The following is a 6,933-nucleotide window of genomic DNA, read 5'->3' as shown; positions in this document are numbered from 1 at the left end:
AGATGCGGGGCATCAGAGGCGGGGAATCACAGCTGGGGAATCAGAGGTGGGGAATCAGATTTGGGGAATCAGAGGTGGGGACTTAGATATTGGGAAACAGAGGCGGGGAATCAGAGGCGGGGAAACAGAGGCGGGGAATCAGATATGGGGAATCAGAGGTGGGGAATCAGAGGCAGGGAATCAGATGTGCGGAATCAGAGATGGGGAATCAGAGGCAGGGAATCAGAATCAGAAGCAGGGAATCAGAGGCCGGGAATCAGGGGCCGGAATCAGATGATGGGAATCAGAGGCCTGGAATCAGAGGCGGGGAATGAGAGTCAGGGAATCAGATGCGGGGAATCAGAGGCGGGGAATCAGAGCTGAGGAATCAGAGGCGGGGTATTTGAGTTGGGGAATCAGAGGCGGGGAATCAGATATGGGTAAACAGAGGTAGGGAATCAGAGGCGGGGAAACAGAGGCAGGGAATCAGATATGGGGAATCAGAGTCGGGGAATCAGAGGTGGGGAAACATAGGCAGGGAATCGGATGTGCGGAATCAGAGATGGGGAATCAGAGGCCGGGAATCAGAGGTGGTGAATCAGAGATGGGGAATCAGAGGCGGGGAATCAGAGGCAGGGTATCAGACGCGGGGAATCAGAGGTGGGCAATCAGAGGCGGGGAATCAGATATGGGGAATCAGAGGCGGGGAATCAGAGGCGGGGAAACAGAGGCGGGGAATCAGATATGGGGAATCAGAGGTGGGGCATCAGAGGTTGTGAATCACAGATGGGGAATCAGAGGCGGGGAATCAGAGGCAGGGAATCAGACGCGGGGAATCAGAGGCGGGGATTCAGAGCTGGGGAATCAGAAGCGGGGAATCAGAGTTGGGGAATCAGTGGCGGGGAATCAGATATGGGGAATCAGAGGTGGGGAATCAGAGGTGGGGAATCAGAGGCGGTGAATCAGAGATGGGGAATCAGAGGCGGGGAATCAGAGGCAGGAAATCAGACACGGGGATTCAGAGGCTGGGAATCAGAGGCAGGGAATCAGACGCGGGGAATCTGAGGCGGGGAATCAGAGCTGGGGAATCTGAGGCAGGGAATCAGAGTTGGGGATTCAGAGGCGGGGAATCAGATATGGGGAAACAGAGGCGGGGAATCAGAGGCGGGCAAACAGAGGCGGGGAATTAGATATGGGGAATCAGAGGTAGGGAATCAGAGGTGGTGAATCAGTGATGGGGAATCACAGGCGGGGAATCAGAGGCAGGGAATAGAACGCGGGGAATCAGAGGCAGGGAATCAGAGCTGGGGAATCAGAGGCGTGGAATCATAGTTGGGAATCAGAGGCGGGAATCAGATATGGGGAAACAGAGGCGGGGAATCAGAGGCGGGGAAACAGAGGCGGGGAATCAGATATGGGGAATTGGATGCAGGGAATCAGAGGCGGGGAATCAGAGCTGGGGAATCAGAGGCGGGGAATCAGAGTTGGGGCATCAGAGGTGGGGAATTAGATATAGGGAAACAGAGGCGGGGAATCAGAGGCGGGGAAACAGAGGCGGGGAATCAGATATGGGGATTCAGAGGTGGGGAATCAGAGGCAGGGAATCAGATGTGCGGAATCAGAGATGGGGAATCAGAGGCAGGGAATCAGAAGCGGGGAATCAGAGGCCGGGAATCAGAGGCCGGGAATCAGATGCTGGGAATAAGAGGCCGGGAATCAGAGGTGGGGAATCAGAGTTCGGGAATCAGAGATGGGGATTCAGAGGCGGGGAATGAGATATGGAGAATCAGAGGCGGGGAATCAGAGGCCGGGAAACAGAGGTGGTGAATCAGATATGGGGAATCAGAGGTGGCGAATCAAAGGCGGTGAATCAGAGATGGGGAATCAGAAGCGGGGAATCAGAGGCAGGGAATCAGATGCGGGGAATCAGAGGCGGGGAATCAGAGCTGGCGAATCAGAGGCGGGGAATCAGAGGTGGGCAATCAGAGGCGGGGAATCAGATATGGGGAATCAGAGGCGGGGAATCAGAGGCGGGGAAACAGAGGCGGGGAATCAAATATAGGGAATCAGAGGTGGGGAATCAGAGGTTGTGAATCAGAGATGGGGAATCAAGGCGGGAAATCAGAGGCAGGGAATCAGACACGGGGAATCAGAGGCGGGGATTCAGAGCTGGGGAATCAGAGGCGGGGAATCAGAGTTGGGGAATCAGAGGCAGGGAATCAGATATGGGGAATCAGAGGCGGGGAATCAGAGGCGGGGAAACAGAGGCGGGGAATCAGATATGGGGAATCAGAGGTGGGGAATCAGGGGCAGGGAATCAGTGGCAGGGAATCAGAGGCGGGGAATCAGAGGCGGGGAATCAGAGGCAGGGAATCAGACACGGGGAATCAGAGGCGGGGAATCAGAGATGGGGAATCAGAGGCGGGGAATCAGAGGCAGGGAATCGGACGCCGGGAATCAGAGTCGGGGAATCAGAGCTGGGGAATCAGAGGCGGGGAATCAGAGTTGGGGAATCAGAGGCGGGGATTCAGATATGGGGAAATAGAGGCGGGGAATCAGATATGGGGAATCAGAGGTGTGGAATCAGAGGTTGGGAATCAGAGGAAGGGAATCAGAGTCGGGGAAACAGAGGCGGGGAATCAGATATGTGGAATCAGAGGTGGCGAATCAAAGGCGGTGAAACAGAGATGGGGAATCAGGGCAGGGAATCAGAGGCAGGGAATCAAACACGGGGAATCAGAGCTGGGGAATCAGAGGCGGGGAATCAAGTTGGGAATCAGAGGCGGGGAATCAGAGGCGGGGAAACAGAGGCGGGGAATCAGATATGGGGAATCAGAGGTGGGGAATCAGAGGTTGGGAATCAGAGGCAGGGAATCAGAGGCGGGGAATCAGAGGCGGGGAATCAGAGGAAGGGAATCAGATGTGCGGAATCAGAGATGGGGAATCAGAGGCAGGGAATCAGAGGCGGGGAATCAGAGGCGGGGAATCAGAGGCCGGGAATCAGATATGGGGAAACTGAGGCGGGGAATCCGAGGCGGGGAAACAGAGGCGGGGAATCAGATATGGGGAATCAGAGGTGGGGATTCAGAGGTTGGGAATCAGAGGCAGGGAATCAGAGGCTTGGAATCAGATGCAGGGAATCAGATGCGGGGCATCAGAGGCGGGGAATCACAGCTGGGGAATCAGAGGTGGGGAATCAGATTTGGGGAATCAGAGGTGGGGACTTAGATATTGGGAAACAGAGGCGGGGAATCAGAGGCGGGGAAACAGAGGCGGGGAATCAGATATGGGGAATCAGAGGTGGGGAATCAGAGGCAGGGAATCAGATGTGCGGAATCAGAGATGGGGAATCAGAGGCAGGGAATCAGAATCAGAAGCAGGGAATCAGAGGCCGGGAATCAGGGGCCGGAATCAGATGATGGGAATCAGAGGCCTGGAATCAGAGGCGGGGAATGAGAGTCAGGGAATCAGATGCGGGGAATCAGAGGCGGGGAATCAGAGCTGGGGAATCAGAGGCGGGGTATTTGAGTTGGGGAATCAGAGGCGGGGAATCAGATATGGGTAAACAGAGGTAGGGAATCAGAGGCGGGGAAACAGAGGCAGGGAATCAGATATGGGGAATCAGAGTCGGGGAATCAGAGGTGGGGAAACATAGGCAGGGAATCGGATGTGCGGAATCAGAGATGGGGAATCAGAGGCCGGGAATCAGAGGTGGTGAATCAGAGATGGGGAATCAGAGGCGGGGAATCAGAGGCAGGGTATCAGACGCGGGGAATCAGAGGTGGGGAATCAGAGCTGGGGAAACAGAGGCGGGGAATCAGATATGGGGAATCAGAGGTGGGGAATCAGGGGCGGGGAATCAGTGGCAGGGAATCAGAGGCCGGGAATAAAAGGCAGGGAATCAGAGCTGGGGAATGAGAGGCGGGGAATCAGAGTTGGGGAATCAGAGGAGGGGAATCAGATATGGGGAAACAGAGGCCGGGAATCAGAGGCAGGGTAACAGAGGCGGGGAATCAGATATGGGGAATCAGAGGTGGGGAATTAGAGGTTGCGAATCAGAGGCGGGGAAACAGAGGCGGGGAATCAAATATAGGGAATCAGAGGTGGGGAATCAGAGGTTGTGAATCAGAGATGGGGAATCAAGGCGGGGAATCAGAGGCAGGGAATCAGACGCGGGGAATCAGAGGCAGGGATTCAGAGCTGGGGATTCAGAGGCGGTGAATCAGAGTTGGGGAATCAGAGGCAGGGAATCAGATATGGGGAATCAGAGGCGGGGAATCAGAGGCGGGGAAACAGAGGCGGGGAATCAGATATGGGGAATCAGAATTGGGGAATCAGGGGCAGGGAATCAGTGGCAGGGAATTAGAGGCGGGGAATCAGAGGCGGGGAATCAGAGGCAGGGAATCAGACACGGGGAATCGGAGGCGGGGAATCAGAGATGGGGAATCAGAGGCGGGGAATCAGAGGCAGGGAATCGGACTCCGGGAATCAGAGTCGGGGAATCAGAGCTGGGGAATCAGAGGCGGGGAATCAGAGTTGGGGAATCAGAGGCGGGGAATCTGATATGGGGAAATAGAGGCGGGGAATCAGATATGGGGAATCAGAGGTGTGGAATCAGAGGTTGGGAATCAGAGGCAGGGAATCAGAGTCGGGGAAACAGAGGCGGGGAATCAGATATGGGGAATCAGAGGTGGCGAATCAAAGGCGGTGAAACAGAGATGGGGAATCAGGGCAGGGAATCAGAGGCAGGGAATCAAACACGGGGAATCAGAGCTGAGGAATCAGAGGCGGGGAATCAGAGTTGGGAATCAGAGGCGGGGAATCAGAGTCGGGGAAACAGAGGCGGGGAATCAGATATGGGGAATCAGAGGTGGGGAATCCGAGGTTGGGAATCAGAGGCAGGGAATCAGAGGCGGGGAATCAGAGGCGGGGAATCAGAGGAAGGGAATCAGATGTGCGGAATCGGAGATGGGGAATCAGAGGCAGGGAATCAGAGGCGGGGAATCAGAGGCGGGGAATCAGAGGCCGGGAATCAGATATGGGGAAACAGAGGCGGGGAATCCGAGGCGGGGAAACAGAGGCGGGGAATCAGATATGGGGAATCAGAGGTGGGGAATCAGAGGTTGGGAATCAGAGGCAGGGAATCAGAGGCTTGGAATCAGATGCAGGGAATCAGATGCGGGGAATCAGATTTGGGGAATCAGAGGCGGGGACTTAGATATTGGGAAACAGAGGCGGGGAATCAGAGGCTGGGAAACCCAGGTGGGGAATCAGATATGGGGAATCAGAGGTGGGGAATCAGAGGCAAGGAATCAGATGTGCGGAATCAGAGATGGGGAATCAGAGGCAGGGAATCAGAATCAGAAGCAGGGAATCAGAGGCCGGGAATCAGAGGACGGAATCAGATGCTGGGAATCAGAGGCCTGGAATCAGAGGCGGGGAATCAGAGGCAGGGAATCAGATGCGGGGAATCAGAGGCGGGGAATCAGAGCTGGGGAATCAGAGGTGGGGTATTAGAGTTGGGGAATCAGAGGCGGGGAATCAGATATGGGGAAACAGAGGTGGGGAATCAGAGGCGGGGAAACAGAGGCAGGGAATCAGATATGGGGAATCAGAGGTGGGGAATCAGAGATGGGGAATCAGAGGCGGTGAATCAGAGATGGGGAATCAGAGGCGGGGAATCAGAGGCAGGAAATTAGACACGGGGATTCAGAGGCTGGGAATCAGACGGGGGGAATCAAAGGCGGGGAATCAGAGCTGGGGAATCAGACGCAGGGAATCAGAGGCGGGGAATCAGATATGGGGAATCAGAGGCTGGGATTCAGAGGCGGGGAATCAGAGGCAGGGAATCAGACACGGGGAATCAGAGGTGGGGAATCAGAGATGGGGAATCAGAGGCGGGGAATCAGAGGCAGGGAATCAGAAGCGATGAATCTGAGGCGGGGAATCAGAGCTGGGGAATCAGAGGTGGGGAATCAGAGTTGGGGAATCAGAGGCAGGGAATCGGATGTGCGGATTCAGAGATGGGGAATCAGATGTGGGGAATCAGAGGAATCAGAGATGGGGAATCAGAGGCGGGAAATCAGAGGCAGGAAATCAGACACGGGGATTCAGAGGCTGGGAATCAGACGGGGGGAATCAAAGGCGGGGAATCAGAGCAGGGGAATCAGAGGCAGGGAATCAGAGTTGGGGATTCAGAGACGGGGAATCAGATATGGGGAAACAGAGGCGGGGAATCAGAGGCGGGCAAACAGAGGCGGGGAATTAGATATGGGGAATCAGAGGTGGGGAATCAGAGGTGGTGAATCAGTGATGGGGAATCACAGGCGGGGAATCAGAGGCAGGGAATAGAACGCAGGGAATCAGACGCAGGGAATCAGAGCTGGGGAATCAGAGGCGGGGAATCATAGTTGGGAATCAGAGGTGGGGAATCAGATACGGGGAAACAGAGGCGGGGAATCAGAGGCGGGGAAACAGAGGCGGGAAATCAGATATGGGGAATCGGATGCGGGGAATCAGAGGCGGGGAATCAGAGCTGGGGAATCAGAGGCGGGGAATCAGAGTTGGGGCATCAGAGGTGGGGAATTAGATATAGGGAAACAGAGGCGGGAAATCAGAGGCGGGGAAACAGAGGCGGGGAATCAGATATGGGGAATCAGAGGGGGGGAATCAGAGGCAGGGAATCAGATGTGCGGAATCAGAGATGGGGAATCAGAGGCAGGGAATCAGAATCAGAAGCGGGGAATCAGAGGCCGGGAATCAGAGGCCGGGAATCAGATGCTGGGAATAAGAGGCCGGGAATCAGAGGTGGGGAATCAGAGTTCGGGAATCAGAGATGGGGATTCAGAGGCGGGGAATGAGATATGGAGAATCAGAGGCGGGGAATCAGAGGCCGGGAAACAGAGGTGGTGAATCAGATATGGGGAATCAGAGGTGGCGAATCAAAGGCGGTGA

This window comes from Narcine bancroftii, chromosome 8, assembly GCF_036971445.1.
Source record: "Narcine bancroftii isolate sNarBan1 chromosome 8, sNarBan1.hap1, whole genome shotgun sequence".
NCBI classification, from domain to species: Eukaryota; Metazoa; Chordata; class Chondrichthyes; order Torpediniformes; family Narcinidae; genus Narcine; species Narcine bancroftii.
This window is presented reverse-complemented; position numbering follows the sequence as displayed.